The sequence below is a fragment of the Thalassophryne amazonica genome, chromosome 3, assembly GCF_902500255.1.
Source record: "Thalassophryne amazonica chromosome 3, fThaAma1.1, whole genome shotgun sequence".
Taxonomy (NCBI): domain Eukaryota; kingdom Metazoa; phylum Chordata; class Actinopteri; order Batrachoidiformes; family Batrachoididae; genus Thalassophryne; species Thalassophryne amazonica.
In genome coordinates, this window is record NC_047105.1 from 132,572,304 (window position 1) to 132,591,214 (window position 18,911).

An 18,911-nucleotide genomic window follows, 5' to 3' on the forward strand; every position below is an offset into this window, starting at 1 on the left:
GTCTCATTTTTCCCTTTTTTTCATTTCAACCTTCTAACAGTACATCCATAAAACAAACAAGAAACGTGTCCGACTTGACGGCTGAGTTTTTATTCTCCCCTCCTGCACACAGACGAAGAAAATGTGAATAAACGTACATCTGTTGACAGTGTTGCTCACCTGCGCCATAGTGAACCACCGCAATGCATTTTGGGTCACAACAAAAACACGGTCAAGCCTTTTTTAGTAACACCCCCCCCCCTCCCCCCCCCGCGGATGTATCTGTAGGCGCTGAAGGTAGAAAAAAAACAAACAAAAGAAGAAGAACCCTCAGTTTCCCATCGTGCTGTGCTGCAGTATTACTTAAAAGGAAGGGGGCGTTCCCTCGGTGACGTAGCGAGGTAAGCGGCGGAGTCTCGCGCTGTCGGTGGGAGCAGTCCGCGCGCGCACGGAGCCGCTGTGATGGATTTAACGGACGGCAGCGCTGAGACGTGATCCTCTGCTGACCCACTTCCACGCACACCTGCCTGCCGCGGACTTTGTGGCCTTCGTGAGTTAAAGCAGGTAAAAAGCTGCTCCGTGTGCACTTTTCAGCGTGGGCTTTGTTCCTTCAGCAGCATCCCTGTGGAGGAAGGAGCCCACGCGCGCGTTTGTGGCTGGTCTCGCGCGATCGGAGTGTGAGTGTTATTTCACTGTCAATCAAATCTGAAGCAGTAATATTAAACAACAAAAAGTCTGTGTTTGTTGTGTTTCTGCGGTGCTGCAAATAAAGAAGCTGCGAAATAGAGATTAATTTTATGCGAATGAAAACAAATCTATGATAGTCATTTAAATACTTAAAAACTGCCCACATTTGTAACAATTGATGTCAAATAGTCAAGACTTATCTGATTTAAGAAAAAAAAAACTTGAGCACTGCGCTCGTAGACCAACACTAGTTTCTAATTCCACAAATCTGTACCTTAGAATCAAACAGGTTTTCTAAGAGGTCAAAGTCCTGTTCAAAAGTGGCTTTTCAGAAGCTAAATTAGATGTGATTGAGTGTCAGGAGTATCTATTTACTTCATGCACTTGAGTCAGTTTTTTGTTGTGTTGTTAGGTTTTGTGTCTCCAACTTTGTTGGTTTCTGAATTCTTTTTCTGATCTGATTCACAGAACATTGGTATCTCTGCTGTGCACAATTTGTCATTACTTTTTGGCACTTGGTTTCTGACTGATAACTCGTAATGGGTATTGATAAGATTTTATCTATCGGTGCCATTATTGATTCCACTTATCAATCCAGTATGCAGTGATGCCTGCGTTACTCTAATCTGACCACTTTTTTTTAGTAACGAGTAATCTAACGCGTTAATCTTTCCAAATCAGTAATCAGATTAAAGTTACTTCTCCATGTCACTGTGCGTTACTATTATTTTTCATTGTGGGTCGATAGCAGCATTAAACTTGGTCCGTGGGCAGGAGGTCGGGGTTCGACTGAACTGCACACTTTCAGTGAGCTGTGAGCTTTTCATCCGCGTTTTTTTGCAGCTGCTCGACTCGTCCTCACCTCTTAAAGCACGGTGATCAGCACACCTGCACTGAGCTTTACAAAGACATTTTTATACTGTTTTTCCTCCTTTATTTAGAATTGTGAGCTGAGCCACTCTGTATCTGGTCGTTAAAAACAGCTGATCCTCCGCGACGCGTCAACAACTAACACTATTTTCCACTCAAATGCACCTAAACACTCTTTCTGAGGACCACATGATGTGAAAACGCAATAAAACTTTCTTACCTGTAAATCTGGTCATGTTTTCTGCATAAATAAATGTTATCCATTCTTTGTGCTCAAACACCAAAGCAGGGGCAAATCCAGATGGAATGGGGGCGTGGGGCAAGGATGTGCCCCCCACAACACCCCTAGATTAAAGGTCCAGTTTTGAAGCCGTTTTTTACTACAACTACTAATATTGCTTAAAATAATAATAATTTCGACAAGAAAAATGTTTATAGAGAATTTAAATGTTAGAAAAATGTTAGAATTTAATAGTTACATTTATAAACAATGTAGGTTCGAAATTGCAAGTTTTACTGTTACAGTGCTGTCAACAGTTAAATATGAGGTCAAGAAAGAGGTCTTTATTTTACTTTTTATAAAACAAGTATTTATTTTCATTGAAGTCAAGAAAGGGTGACTATAAAGTGAGTTTTGGCAAAACAGGTATCATTGTCATGTTGAGGTGGCAGAGGGTTGTTTTTGGCAGCTGGGAAAAGTAAGTAAAAAAGTAACTAGTAATCTAACTTAGTTACTTTTACAATTGAGTAATCAGTAAAGTAACTAAGTTACTTTTTCAAGGAGTAATCAGTAATCAGTAATTGGATTACTTTTTCAAAGTAACTGTGGCAACACTGCCAGTAAGCAAGCTCAGCATCACCAGTACACATGCGCGCCGCGCGTTTCCAGTCGGCGGATATCGGGACAAACAAAGCCATGTGCGCAGCTGTCAGTGTTTGAGCCAGTAATGGGAAACATTTATTATGCTTACTTTTGATGAGAAATGCCATTTACCGCACGCGGTGGTGAGCGATATTACGTTGATTACGCGTCTGCCATCAAGCACGTGCGCATTTGTTTGTCCCGATGCCTTCCCATCAGCCCCCGCGCGCCCCAGATGCTGAAAACGCTTACATATTCTTTATCGATTTCCTTATCAATTCCTTATCGTTTCCTTTTGTTATTTTTTTTTGTGTGTGTGTGTGTGTGTGTGTACTAAAAGTAAGCTTTACAGGTTTTCTATGTCAACAATATTTTATTGAATCTTAATGTAAATAAATGTGAAATTGGTCACTGGATCCTTGATCTCTGGACATAAATAAAATGTGTACCTGGTCACTGGATGAAAATAAATAGAAATAAACAAAATCTGTAGTTTTTATCAAAAGCATTTCCTTTCAGGTATTAATGAGACAAATGTAACTCCATACCCCTGAGCTGAGCTCTTGCAGCCGGCTGCACTGCACGTCAACATCAATGTAATTAATAAAGAATGAAGGATGTCTCATTTTGGGGAAAAAATGGTTTTGCTCTGTTGTACTTTGCTGTCTGTATTACATATTTTGGAAAGAGGTGTCATTTGATTTAAAACGTGATTCGCTTTGAAGTTATTAATTCTGACCGGAATCTATCTTTCCAACATTTGGAGCCGCACAGTTAGTCCCACAAAGCAGATGATGATATTATTATTATTATTATTATTATTATTATTATTTCCTTTACCCAAGGGACAGTAACTCATGTCAGAGAGCCATAGTCATCCTACATCTGGTTCAGTTTACTGTTGCAAATCGTGAATTAATTGCAAAACATCAATACTGAAAAATATCTCCCAAAATGTGAACGCAGGTCATATATATACGAGGTCTATTAGAAAAGTATCCGACCTTTTTATTTTTTCAAAAACCATATGGATTTGAATCACGTGTGATTGTGTCAGACAAGCTTGAACCCTCGTGCGCATGCGTGAGTTTTTCCACGCCTGTCGGTTGTATCATTCGCCTGTGAGCAGGCTTTGAGTGATGAGTGGTCCACCCCCTCGGCGGATTTTCATTGTCAGGAAATGGCGGAACGATTTGGGCTTTTTTTCTATCAGAATTTTTTCAGAAACTGTTAGAGAGTGGCAGCTGGAAACCATTCGAAAAATTTATCTGGCTTTCGGTGAAAATTTTACGCGCTTCACAGAGAATAAGGACTGTTACTACAGCTTTAAGGACGGCTTTAAGGATGCTCGGCGCGCCGCGCTCCGTGCCGCCAACGAGAGCCACAAACCACCAGATCATTTCTAAACGGATGCCTCTGTGGAGCCGGGACCGTCGTGTGCACTTTCTCTGGTCATCACAAGAGCTGGACATCAACCATATTCCGGCAGATTTCACTTTTAACAAGAGATTTTGTCATGGAAAGCCGAGCGGAGGCTTCGCGCGTCACGATGGATTCGCTACTGGAGCGAGACAAAACCACCTCCGTTTTGGTCTCACAGGGCGGCTTTGAGATGGCGTTCAGACAGCTGTCGGTGGTTTTTCCATCGAGTGATTATCCGAGAAATTGTGGATGTGCCTGGACATGCCAGAACATGTCCCGTGAGGCTTCATCACGGCATTGCTGTGCGCCATGCGGCACCGCCGCGACATGCGAAGCCTCCGCTCCTCTTTCCATGACAAAAACTCCTGTAACAGTGGAATGTGCCATTCATTTCCAAACTGGACGCTGTGTTTTATCCGGGACGTCATCTGACTAGCACAGGAATTGTGAAAAGACGTGGACATCAGCACTTTTTCGGCACATTAAGACAGATGTGCGGAGGAATTCTGCGCGTTGCGGCGGTGCCGCATGGCGCAAAGCAACGCCGTGATGAAGCCTCACGGGACATGTTCTGGCATGTCCAGGCACATCCATAATTTCTCGGATAATCACTCGATGGAAAAACCACCGACAGCTGTCTGAACGCCATCTCAAAGCCGTCCTGTGAGACCAAAACGGAGGTGGTTTTATCTTGCTCCAGTAGCGAATCCATCGTGACGCGCGGAGCCTCCGCTCGGCTTTCCATGACAAAATCTCTTGTTAAAAGTGAAATCTGCCGGAAAATGGTTGATGTCCAGCTCACCGCAAAAATGTTTATTGGGGGGGCGGGGAGTCACTACAGCCAGGTTCTACATAGAAAAACAAAGAACACTAGTTTCTAACCAAGAGACCGTTGATGTGGTCAGTAAATTTGGTGACACCACAACTGAATTTATTGAATATTTTTCTATATATCCCCTCCCCCCCCCCCCCCCCCAAAAAAAAAAACGTTTCTGCAGTGACAGGATTTGTGATCAAAATTTCCTGTGGTAATTGATCCTTAAACTGAAATCTGTACACTATTTAAACTGAAAAAAAAAATCATCAAAATATATCATCAATGATATTCACATTTTGCAAGATCAAATCAATTTTATTTATATAGCGCCAAATCAAAACAAACAGTCGCCCCAAGGCGCTTAGATAAGAAGAAGATATTTTTTCAGTATTCTTGTTTTGCAATTAACAGTTTGCAATTCACTGTTAGCAGCTGATTCATGTCTTGGGGGTTAAAAAGGTGCATGTCCACCTATATTCATTTTTCATGATGTGACACAGCAGTGAAGCTGCATGTTGCACTCACACCTCAGTGTTTAAAGTGGTTCCAGCAAGAGGATCAGGAGTCTAATTTTATTCTGTTTTGTGTGTTCATGCTTACAAGTTGGTCATTTATTTGTATGTTGCTTTGGATTTGGATTAAAACATCTTCCGAAGACATTACGGGGTTTTTCCTCACGGTGGTCCTGGCCACATGCACACACGTGCACATAAAGAAAAGCAATCTCACCCGTGATCACACTCTGTCACAACCCCTGAAGTCCGTATGCCTTCATCCTGTTAGGCGCCGACCCGTTAGGGAGGAGACCCGTCCCCCCGGAAAAGGGTCTGCAGGAACTAGTCCTGGCTGCGGCCACGGTCTTCCGACGGGGTCCTCCGTCACGGGCCAACCACCGTTCTGGTCTATTGGCATCCGGCTCGAAGGACCAAGATGTCAGAGTTGAAATCTGTAAAAAGCAACTCAGTTAACACAAAGAATGATCACGCTAGAGACTGAATTTCATTTCCTGATCAGGGAGAGCAGCATGACCCCTCGTCAATGTCCGTCAGTCAGCTCTGAAGGGCCCGCCCACTTTGCTCCTGAATTTATTAACACACAGACATATTACAGAACAATATACAAGGCACAGCTGCGTTTCTTCAGTCAGTTCATTTTTGTCTCACTTCGCACCTCCAGTCTTGCTCAGACAGATAGTAATTGTTCTTCAAATTGAAACATTACAGCGCCAGCCTCGAACTAGTGTATAGGCTGTGTTATTCTCTGCTCAAGGTCGAAATGTGCTCGACAAAAACATAGCTTTAGCAAAACAGAAAATGTTACCAACCAATGTTACTTTTCTCATGGGAGCAGTTATAATGATTACTGTTTATATTACATTATATTATTATTATATCAGTTTATATTACTGTTTTAACAATGAGTGATTATTTAGAAGAATAATGGTGAATGAACTCTTACACATGCTTATATGTATATAGGGAAAACAGAATCAAAACAAGATGAAATGCAGTTCATCAAAGTAAAGGCATCAAAGTAAAGACAAAGACATTAATATTTGATAATAATATTGACAATATATAGAAAACTCTATCATTATTCCCCCCGTTTATCGAATTTTAATGTCTACATTCTCAACATCATCACTGTAGAAATGCCAATAAACTTACAAACAGTGTACCTAACTATCATTTTGCCCCGTTTGGATGGGTTGACATGATTCAGCATTCAATAGCAATAACGCAATATAGTAACGAGCCAGTAATAAGCCATTAACTGTGGTGGAAATCATCCGTTGAGCCATTGATCAAGCAAGAGGACAAATCACAATACTTTGTAAGCTAGTTACCCCAGAACATTCAATAGTAAGCATTTAAAGGAAGCACATTCATCATACAATTCAACGTTTTCCATCAGATACACATCCGTCGAACACCATTTCTTTGTATAAATATTTAAACTGATTGATATTTGGACATCGTTGGAGTTTCTCAGGTAGCTTATTCCAATTTTTTGGCCACAAATAGAGACACAGAAGCATTTCCTGGTCATCCTTGCGCCTGCAATTTTTAAAATGATACAAACCCCTTAAATTATACATTCCTTCTTGTTGCATAAAATATCCTTGAATTCTGAGAGGTACTTAATATATATATATATTTTTTTTACTTTATACATCATTCGAACAGTCTTAAATGAAATCACGTCACGAAGTTTTAAAATATGTGATGTAATAAACAGTGGATTGGTATGATCCTGATAACCTGCAAGAATGTGCTTTGCCCTTCTTAATATTGTCATACTTTTTGATACTTTCTTTTGACTATGTTGAATATGTGCTTTCCAGTTGATTCTGTCATCAATAACCACACCTGACAACTTGTTCTCTTTGACAGATTCCATATTTACCCCCTGTATGTTTACTTGTATTCATCCATCTTTTTTATGGTTTCCAAATAACATTATTTTAGTTTTTAGACCAAAATAGTGACAGTTTATTCATATCTAACCATCTCTTCAACTTTATCATTTCTGACCCCAGATCATCTAGTAATTGTTGCTAATTATCCCCTGAACAAAATAGGTTTGTAACATCTGCAAAGAGGACTGCTCTAAACAGATCTGAGACTTTACATAAATCATTGATATACAATATGAATAACTTTGGTGCCAACACAGAACCCTGGAGGAACTCCACAAACGATGTCCAGATATGAAGAACAGCAGTCCCCAAGTTTAACAAACTGTGTCCGGTTTTGTAAATAGCTTTTAATCCAATTCAAAGCCACTTCTCTGATCCCATAAAGCTCCATCTTTTGAAATAATATGTTGTGATTGATTGTGTCAAAAGTCTTTTTTTTTAATGTCAACAAATAATCCTATCACTATTTTCCTTTGGTCCACATGTTTATTAATCTCTTCTATTGCATCTAAACCCATATTGACTATCATTAAGCAAGTTGTGTTGTTCAATAAATTTATCCAGTCTATTATTGTAAAGTTTTTCCAATATCTTTGAAAATTGTGACACTAGAAAGACACAGGCCTATGGTTAGTAAAGATGCTTGTCACCTGATTTGAATAAAGGTATCACTTTCTTCTGGTCTGAATTGTAACATGGTTCATATATATATATATATATATATATATATATATATACATACCGCCACACAGTAAATGCCACAATCACAGGGTGCGAAGTTTACATCCTGCTCTGGCAGCAAAGCTCTCCATAGCTAAAACAGTGTTTTGAACAACCTGTTGATATTTCTCTCCTTCTGTCCCTGATTTTTTTTTTTTTCTTTCAAGGTACAGAGAGAAACTACAGTTCTGGTCTGATGTCTTCTTTCTTTGGTGACAGTTCAAAAGTTCAGTTTGTCTGGGCTTAGGGGCTGAAGGGGACAGTTCACAGTCTCAGTTCAGTTCAGCAAGGGACTGAGGGAATCTGGAACTCTTTTTATGTTATTTCCCTTCAGCTGTAGTGCATAGATCTGTACTATCATCAGTATGTGTAAGGCATGCTGCAAGTGGAATTAAAATAATGTCTCATGTACTCTGTCCTGTGCCCTGTTCTTGACGTTTTCTTCAAGCACAGGTGCACAGGAATAGAACAGGATTCTCTTGTCTCCCGTTCTCAAAGATGCAGTTTCGTCTGCTTCTGTCTCCTGGTCTGGTCACGTCAGTGCTCTATTTCAAGCTTGTAGTACGTCTGCTTCTGATCCTGGTTCAAGTTGACAGGCCTCTCCTTGGTCACAGCTGGTTACTCATCTGCTTCAGGACCCTGGTATCTGCTTCAACCTCTGGTCTTTGTCTTTGTTCACTCCTGGTCACTCTCTGTCTCTGTTATGATGCGCTTCCAGCCGTTGCTGGGCCTATAGGCCATCAGCCGACACTGTTACACGTCGCTCCCCTTGTCTTGTTTGGGATCTTTCAGGTATCTTTGTCTTTTGCAGTGGGATAGATGCACCCAAGATGACCTCTCTACAATTTTCACTGCAGTGGGGGTGGTTAGCAGCACTTGGAACGGACCTTCCCACCTCGGAGATGACCAGTTCTTTCTCTTAATAGTCTTTATCAGCACCCAGTTGCCAATCTGGATCTGATTCTCAGGGCCCTGCACAGAAATAGGAGAGTCTGGTATCTTGTTAGCATGTATGACATTCTTATGGGATAACACACGTCTCATATAATCAACTAATCCCTCATCCTCACTATCAGGCCCAGCTATTTTCTGTAACTCTGGTATTCTGTAGGGCCTGCCATACAAGCTTTCGAATGGCGTAAGGCCAGTCTCTGAGTTGGGTGTTATATGCATGTACAGTTTCATCAAATCCAAACAGTAAACCCAATTTTTTCCTGTTTCTTCCATACATTTCCTGAGCTTACTTTTAATTGTCCCATTTGTTCTTTCCACTAAACCTGCACTTTGAGGATGCTAAGCACAATGTGTTTTTGCATTTATTTTCAAATGTTCTATTAAATGTATTTTATTTACAAAATGTGTACCATTATCACTGTACATTGTTTCGGGTAGTCCATGTCTTGGAATTATGTCTCTACAAAGTATCTTTGCAACTGTCAGAGCATCTGCATGTTTAACAGGGAACACCTCTACCCATTTGTTATATGCATCAATCAATACTAGGCAATATTTTTTCCCTTCACATTGGTTCAATTCAATAAAATCCATATGGATTATTTGGAACGGGTATTGAGGGGTTGGAAATTTTCCTCGTATTAGCCTCTCATTACCCTGCGGGTTATGCTTTGCATAAACTAAACATGCTCTGCAGTAATGTTTTGCATATGCGTGAAATCCAAACGTCACAAAATGATTACTAACCAGGCCAACCATCCCAGCCGTAGAAACGGGACATGGTCCATGACTTACGACAGCTGCCCACTTGAAGAGGCTGCGGGGTAGGACTGGTTTGTTTGAGGATCAGGCATACACACCATCAGCGGTTTGGTGGCCATTGTGACGCATTCATTTGCAAAAATTGATTGATTGGATGAATGATAAGCATTGATTAATATCGATTATTACATGCAGGCCAATCTTAATATGACAATTCAATTCCCGACAATGATCCGATACTCCAGTTAGATCAATACACTGCCTACCATGTAGGTATATGGGCAAATTTGACCCCACCACTGTACCCCAGTGCCATATCCTCTTGTCCTAGTGAGTCAGAGCGTCACAGAGACAAGATCGAGTAATTGTGACTGGGCCTGCCTTAGGTTGTCCCAGGGTTTAAGATGGGATCTTACCTGTCATGGGCTCACAGCCTTCCATACTGGGCAGGGGTTCCAAAGGGTGGGGGAACACCCATTAAGAGGTGTCATGTCAAAACAGTTTTGATTGCACAGAACATCAAACATGCAGGATCATTGAAAGTGAATTGAAGTATCTTTTTAGCAATTTATCCCAGAATAGATCTGTTGGATTAATCAAATGCTTAAACACCAGTAATAAATAGAAATAATGACTGTTGGGAAGGTGTCGTGACACGGACCCACAACAGGGGGCGTTAATGAATGGACAATGGATAAGCCAAAAAGTAACAATTTAATGTTGTGAAGCGCACAACGAAGTACAGACAATAACAATAGTGCAGAATGTTAATCATTCACAAGGTGGCGTGTGGCAGGCTCGAAGATAGAAGACGTCTGGTGATAGAAGAGCCGGAACCCACATAGCTTCCACCACCAACGGATCTGAAGAACACCGGAGCCGCCAAGCCCTGCGCCCCAGGTGGCCACTGTCTTCAGCAGTCAGACCTGGTACTGCTGGCAGAGAACAGAAACAGTTTGATGAGTGTGAGTACGCACACCCAGTAATCCCACAGTCTGTGTTCAGTACGGAGGGAGCACCTCCACCTCCAATCACACACTTGTGCAGCTCCTGTCTAATCACTTATCTGGTTGGGGTGTGAAGCGAAGCTGTCGCTGATCACACCAAACGCCAATCCCACAGATAAGGCAACACCACAGGAAAACGGCTGCAAATGAGATCAGACTATTACACAAGGTTTTTAGATTCAGCAGAGAAAATTACCTGTATGGTAGATGATTCCTCGGCGAGGAGGTGGAGTTGCAGTCCGGCCTTTATGGTGATGGTGATGGGTTGAATGAGTGACAGCTGGTGCTGATGAAGAGCGACAGCTGTCACTCCCAGTGGCTCCGGCGCCCTCTCCTGCTTGAAGCCCGCACTCCAAGCAGGGCGCCATCTGGTGGTGGTGGGCCAGCAGTACCTCCTCTTCAGTGGCCCACACAACAAATGACAGAATCTGATACATGAACAATGTTTGGTTCGCAGGAATAACTCTGGGTCAGGATGGACAACAATCATGTGAAAAGTTGTCCAACAATCTCTATCCTTTAAGACCTAACTTAATCTGCATACATCAACTGATAATTAATAAGCACTTCATTGGTCATCAATGCTTTATGAAAGCCTGCAGCTTCTTGTTTGATTTGCAGCAGGGGTTAGTTGCATCTCATGAGAGTTCACATTATTTCAGTCAGAACACAGGATGATCAAAATATTGAGTTATTATTATTTGTTGCTTCTACATTGCTGTCAATTCACCCTCACCAACATTAATGCTTTCAACAGGAGCTCTATAAACATGTTACAATAATCAGCCCAGTTTTACTGTTCACACACTGTACAACCTTCTGCTCTGCTCTTCGGCTGGAGTGATAAATTACACTTTGTTCTCAAAACAAACCACGCTTCAAGAAATAGAACACTGATTGTATTTAGTAAAGTCAATGCAACGTAATGCACAACAACATTAAAGCTGGAATTGATTACATCAAATAAACAATATCTCTTTAAATTTAACAGTAACAAACACTTTTAAAACACTAGTATCAATTACATGTAAGCAATTACATGTAAAACCCCTGTATCTTATGTGTTAAAGCACAACAAAACATCGCTGCAGTATTTCTCAATTTCTCAAGTTGTGGGGCTGTGGAGCGGCAGGGAGAGGAGGAGGAGAGAAGTGAGCATTTAGAGCAGGGGTGGGCAATCATGTGCCATAAAGGGCCGAAACACTGCAGGTTTTCCGTGCAACCAATCGCCTCAGCAGGTGATTTCATTAATGATCAGGTGTCTCAGCAGGTGATTTCATTGACAACCAGGTGTTTATGTTCAGAGCAGAAGCTCATCAGCAACCCACCTGCTGAGGTGATTGGTTACATGGAAAACCTGCAGTGTCTCGGCCCTCGATGCCCACCCCTGATTTAGAGCTTCCCTCAGCAGCTGTGTATACACGCTCCTCCTCCAACACCCCAGACCAGGAACAAAACCCCACAACTGCCACAACAAACAAGCAAAATAACCCAACTCTTCTCAAATAAAAACCCAAAAAACGTCCACAGGTCCAAAGACCTGTGTTACATTACACGCAACATATTATACACACATGTAGACATGTAGAACTCAACAGAACTGTTAATTACAGTGGACTGATAGGAGACTTTTTTTTTTTCTTTTTTCTCTTTCGCCAACCTTCTGTCAGGCTGTTTGGGGCCCGGAGGTCAAGAACCGGGTATGCAATCACAGTCTCACAATCAGTTTTTTTTTTGTTTTTTTTTTTAAGTCCTCAGAGAATCTACCACAACCACTGCTCCCTTCTGTCTGTTATGTCATCAAATATAGTGGATCAGTAAATCAACAATTTTTCAATCTTTTTAGCAGTATTTAATGTGTGTAGTGGGGAACTGATTCATAGAAATGTTTTATAACCCAAAGTCTTCATTGTCTAGATGAGCCTGTTTCCAGCAAGTTCATGGATACCCGCTGGAACTCATTGATCTAAGTGGTCAGTTCCACAGTAGCTCATTCATGATTACTGAGGCAAGATTGGCCAAATACTGCAATGTTCAATTGAAGCAGTCAATCTGAATTTTTTTTATTTTCCCCCAGACAGAAAAGAATCAACCCACACAAATTTCAAACCAACACCACACAAAAATATATCACACAACAATAAATCTAATCATTAATCACTCTACTGAAATATAATCTTGATCAGCTTTGCTTTATATCTGTTAAGTAGGTGAAACTAACCAACTTTTACATCTTATCCAATGTATAAAACTCAACCATATTTTAACCACTTATCCCACTTATATGATCATTCAATATGGAAAGTAGGAAGATGATAGTATTTATTGTCTTTGCGTTATCATCTTAACAAGCTGAAAAGGTTTTATTTCATCAACAGATCTATTTCAGAATTCTCCCTCAGAAAACTCTATCTTTTACCCTGGACACCAACTCACACTCATATACACGTACAAAATTGATTAATGTGCACTTATTTCTCAGTATCTTAACTCCACACTTTAAAATGTTTGAGGAGCCAGCGACTGTGACCTTGACAGTTTTATCTAAAACAATTCACAATAATTACACAAAATCTGTCTATATAGCGACAAGAGAATATAACTAAGGAAAAATTGATAAGTATAAGCTTCTAGAAAAGAAAGAACTGCAACCTTATATGTACATAAACAAAATTTATGTTGAAAACGGAGAACTCCTTATCTTTACGAGTGTGTACATTCATGCGAAAGTGTCCATTCTTCCCACACTTCCAACATGTCAATTTCCTCTTTATCTCACGCCCATGGGCTTTGCCTCTGGCCGCTCCGCGGCGCTGACCTTTGCCCTTTCCTATAAAATACACTTCTTCCTCACACATCATTATGACTGCTCCGGCAGGTTTAAAAACTGCTGTGTTTGGTGCAAAAGCATGGTCTGGTGTATTTTTCACTCCACATCTCTATTGCCTTTTTGTAAAATCACTGGTGTTCTCTTTTATGGTATCAAATGACTTTGTTGTGGAGTTTAACTGTAATTTTCCCGAGAAGTCTGTGGTCTGGTGAGTGTAGGGAGGTGGAGAAGGCGCACTTGCTGTAGCTTCAGCATTATCTGCAGCTGGGTAAAGGGCTGCACCTGCATTCTGCGGAGGGGGCCTCTGGCTCCCTCCCGGTGTCTCATTATCAATTTCATTTTTATTATAAAAGACGTTCTTAAGATCGTCTTGTCCCTGCTTCAGTTTGTTTTTGACTTTATTCTCAGCCTCACGCCACCTGTAGGCTTCACTTTTCCACTTTAGTGCATTCTCTAACCCACACTTCTTTTGCTTTTTTGCAGAGTCCTTAACTTTCCTCTTTATATTTTCCACTAATTGTTGTTGTTTCCCTGAGAAATTGAACTGTTTTGTCACATGCTTAAATGTTTAGATGACCTGGGATATTTAATCTCCATATACCTAAAATCATTAGACTGTGGTTGTGTATCATGTTTACTGTGAGAACAACAGCAGTTACCCATTCTAGCTGTTCGTGGGGTTATCTCATAGGGCGATCTAAACGAACACGCTGTTGTTCTTTTTTTCACTGTTTGGTCACCGATCAGTCTGAAACGTGTCACCACTTCGACCTCTGAGAGGTGGGAGACCTTGCTTAGGGCTTCTTTTCAGACTTGTAGGCTCACAAACAGGTGTGGTGCGTATAGAACGCTTACAACCTACTTCACAGACAGGGCTTCATTTCTGCCAGTGGGTTAAAACTGGTGACAGGCCCCCCGCGCTTCAGTTGTGTATGTCCTCAGTCATAAAAACACACACATTCACACAAACACGTCCACACCGCTGCGCTTCAGCTGTTATCATGTTTTAGCTCCGCTGTTATCACGCTTCTGCTCCAACCGGTTTTATATCAGAATTTATATAATATATTTATATAATAAATCAGAATTTTATGGCTCGCCCACTGAAGGTTTCACCGACCTAACACTGTACAGTTTTTTACGCGCTGTTCCGGACCCGAAAGTGGTCTTTCAGTTGTCTTTTGCTTTTTTAATTGCCAATTGTAACCGCTGCCGGCTCAGTCTGGAGCCAACAGCCACATCAGGTGTCTGACACAGCGGGAGTGCAGCGCGAGCACGCGGCTCTGGAACAGATGGTCTTTAACCACTGTGCCACCTGACTGTTCTCTTTCTCTCTCAGAGAGTAAAATTTAACACTTTACAGCCAGGCCTTAGCCTCACACCTTACAGTGTTTAAGCCAAGAGACAAACCAAAAAAGACATTACGGGGTTTTTCCTCACGGTGGTCCTGGCCACACGCACACACGTGCACATAAAGAAAAGCAATCTCACCCGTGATCACACTCTGTCACCACCCCTGAAGTCCGTATGCCTTCATCCCGGAAAAGGGTCTGCAGGAACTAGTCCTGGCTGCGGCCACGGTCTTCCGACGGGGTCCTCCGTCACGGGCCAACCACCGTTCTGGTCTGTTGGCATCCGGCTCAAAGGACCAAGATGTCAGAGTTGAAATCTGTAGAAAGCAACTCAGTTAACACAAAGAATGATCACGCTAGAGACTGAATTTCATTTCCTGATCAGGGAGAGCAGCATGACCCCTCGTCAATGTCCGTCAGTCAGCTCTGAAGGGCCCGCCCACTTTGCTCCTGAATTTATTAACACACAGACATATTACAGAACAATATACAAGGCACAGCTGCGTTTCTTCAGTCAATTCATTTTTGTCTCACTTCTCACCGGGAAGGCGCCTGCAGTCTTGCTCAGACAGATAGTAATTGTTCTTCAAATTGAAATATTACAGCGCCAGCCTCGAACTAGTCTATAGGCTGTGTTATTCTCTGCTCAAGGTCGAAATATTAATCTGTACTCGACAAAAACGTAGCTTTAGCAAAACAGTCGCATTCATTCACCAAAAAATGTTACTTTTCTCATGGGAGCAGTTGTAATGATTATTCAGCAGTTCAGTTTATATTACTGTTTTAACAATGAGTGATTATTTAGAAGAATAATGGTGCATGAACTCTTACACATGCATATAAAGGCATCAAAGTAAAGACAAAGACATTAATATTTGATAATAATATTGACAATATATAGAAAACTCTATCACACGTGCTGCAGGATATAAATTACAGCTCTGCTGTTGCAAAAACATTTGGTGTATGGCCTTCGACTCGTGTCAGCAGAGGTGCTGGAACAATAGTGTGTGTACGTGACACATTTAGGTCTGGATCAGCAACACCTGTCATTTTTCTGTTTTTATTTTATTTTTTCTGATGTTTGAAATGTGAGGCTGAACCATTTAAATGCTTGGCTGGTTATTTCCTGTTTGAGTCAAACCTTCATACAGATGCTTTACAGGAGTGACTCAGATTCTAACACACTAATTTTATGCTTCCTTTATTCATGGTATTTTTCCAGCCTAGTTTCACTTTTTTATCATGCCACCGTCACAAAAAGCGCCCCATTTCCATGCCGCATTTTTTATTTCATTTTACTATTTATATTCCTCCCCCTTCTCCTCAGTCTAACCATAATGTAAGTGTCTCCCTAACCATAACCCCCCAGACCCCCCATGACACTGCATATTGTGCCCCTGTCACAAAATGAATTTGTACCCCGTCACAAAAAGCTACGTATTGTTGACAGTTTGAATTTTTAAAAATTCAAGTTCACTGTTAAAGATAGGGATTTTTCCTGACTTTGACCTTTGACCTATGACCTTGAAAATTGAATCAGTGCTAGCCTATCAGGATATAAATTTTCAGTAAAATTTTATACTGATATATGATAAATTGTGGGCTCCAGGCTGTCCACAATCAAACAAACAAACAAACAGGGCGAAAACATAACCTCCTCCAACTTTGTTGGAGATAATCATGGTATTCTGCAATAATCCAAAAGCTATAGTCCAAGTATTTTTTTACATATGAGTTTTTAAGGTTTGGGACTCGGAGCCATTTTTTTTTTTTTTTTTTTTTTTTTATAATTTTTGTGATTAACTTTTCCACAAATTGAGTGGATTGCACCATAATATTTGGTCTCACTCTTTTTGTGCAGCATATCAGCAACTTTGCATGATGATGAATAATTGTCTGAAATTGCAGGTCAAGTTTTGCATTATTGTAAAGATTAACAAGACTTTTGTTTTATTTTGTTTTATCTTTCTATTCTAATATAAGTTTAACAGAAAACAACACATATTAAAACAAGAGCAATCAGAGATTTCTGAGCCCGCCAATCCAGATCCAGATCACCCCCGAAATTCAGTGGAGTCTTCCATGGCCTAATATCTATCTGTGGTGCAACTCTAGTGAGAATCTCTGTAGATTTGATGTAATCCTCCAAAGGCTATATAAAGTGAAATCTTGATCCAGAATCTGGATCTGGATCCAGATCACTTCCAAAATTCAGTGGAGTCTTCCATGGCCTAATATGTCTCTGTGGTGCAAATTTAGTCAAAATCCGTGTAGTAGTTTTGACGTAATCCTGCTAACAGACAAACAGACAAATAAATAAACACTGATGATTTTTATTATGTCATTGGTGGACATAACAAAGCACAACAGCATGCAGCTATGTTTCTGTATTCACCTTATCTTTATTCTACAAGTTTTGCTATACCCAGTTCTACAATTTGAACAAACTACAGAGTCAGTAGAAGTAAAACGTCAAACAAATACTGTCTCCTTGAAGAGTTTGAACAATGTATTATTGATTTGCTTTTCAGCATCAGATGGATGTTGATGTTGCCTGCCAGTTGATGTAAGTAGAGCATCAATAATCTTCAGTATCGGCAGCACAGTGGCTTAGTGGTTAGCACTGTTTCCGTATAGTAAGAAGTTCCTGGGATTGCTTCCCACCTGGTCCTTTTCATGTGGATTGTGTCTGCATGGGTTTCCTGTGGTTTCCTCCTGTAATTAAAAAACGTGCTTATAAATAAATAAAACAACTTTGCGAAGATGACGAAGAAGAGGAGGAGAACGTTTCCACAAACAGCGGGAGAAGAAGAAAACTAGAAGGGTGGAAATGAGAGTGGGGACTTTGAATGTTGGTAGTATGACTGGTAAAGGGAGAGAGCTGGCTGATATGATGGGGAGGAGAAAGGCAGACATATTGTGTGTGCAAGAGACCAAGTGGAAGGGAAGTAAGAGCAGGAGCATCGGCGGTAGATACAAGTTGTTGTACCATGGTGAGGACAGGAAGAGAAATGGTGTTGGGGTCATTTTAAAGGAAGAGTATGTTAAAAGTGTGTTGGAGGTTAAGCGAGTGTCTGACAGGGTGATGAGTGTGAAAATGGAAATTGAAGGGGTGATGATGAATATCATCAGTGCATATGCCCCACAGGTAGGTTGTGAGATGGAGAAAGAAGATTTCTGGAGTGTGTTAGATGAGGTGGTGGAGAGTGTGCCCAAGCATGAAAGAGTGGTGATAGGAGCAGACTTCAATGGGCATGTTGGTGAAGGGAACAGAGGTGATGAGGAAGTAATGGGTAGATATGGTATCAAGGATAGGAATGGGGAAGGACAGATGGTAGTTGATTTTGCAAAAAAGATGGAAATGGCTGTGGTGAATACCTACTTTAAGAAAAGGGAGGAGCACAGGGTAACATATAGGAGTGGAGGAAGGTGCACACAGGTGAACTACATTCTTTATAGGAGATGCAAGCTAAGGGCCCTGTCCCACTGGCGTTTAGGAAGATTTGCGCATGAAATGAGGAGACTAAAGCTGAGCGTCCGCCACAAAGGTGGGCTGAAAAACAAATGTCCCGGGGTGGATCAGCGAATACATGAGGAAGAAAAGCTGCTATAACAGGGAACAGAAGCGAAGGCGACTGCGGAGGCACCCCCATGAGGGGCACAGTGGCAGTAATGCACTCGCTTCATCCATGCCCACTCTGTCTGCATGCGCGACATACCATTTGCGACCGTGATGTGGCCGTGCTGGGCATGCATCATATCTGTTTTGCACGCTGTCCCAGTCCGCCGCCAAGCCGCGCCAACCCGTCGGTTGCGAGTATCAGCGGATGACAGGGGATATGCGGCGCGTTGATTGTGTATGTCCTGAGTATGTCTTCAGTATGTGTTCAGGCAGTGATGCGGATCTCATCCGCAGCAGGATTTTTGAGCCGCTCAAAAATCCTGGCTGCGGACATGCGTGCCTCTGCGGATGATCATGAACGTGTTCGGATGGCGGCCGACTCATACAGGAATGTTACACGGTTGTTGCGGTTGTTTGGCGGATGTGGGCCACTTTTGTGCACATTCCATTTGCAAATCCTCCTAAACACCAGTGGGACAGGGCCCTAAAAGAAATGAGAGACTGTAAGGTGGTGGCAGGAGAGAGTGTCGTTAGACAGCATAGGATGGTTGTTTGTAGGATGACTTTAGAGGTAAAGAAGGAGAAGAGAGTGAGAGCTCAACAAA

General features: G+C 41.5%; 1 protein-coding gene across 1 annotated transcript in view; it reads left to right on the forward strand.

Moving 5' to 3' along the window:
- Nucleotides 1–390: 390 nt before the first annotated feature.
- Nucleotides 391–18,911, forward strand: part of LOC117507641 (inositol 1,4,5-trisphosphate receptor type 1-like) — a 535,403-nt gene continuing 516,882 nt past the window's right edge. The window contains exon 1 of the mRNA XM_034167459.1: nt 391–543. The gene's annotated coding sequence lies outside the window, so the exon portion shown is untranslated. The remainder of the gene's footprint in view (nt 544–18,911) is intronic.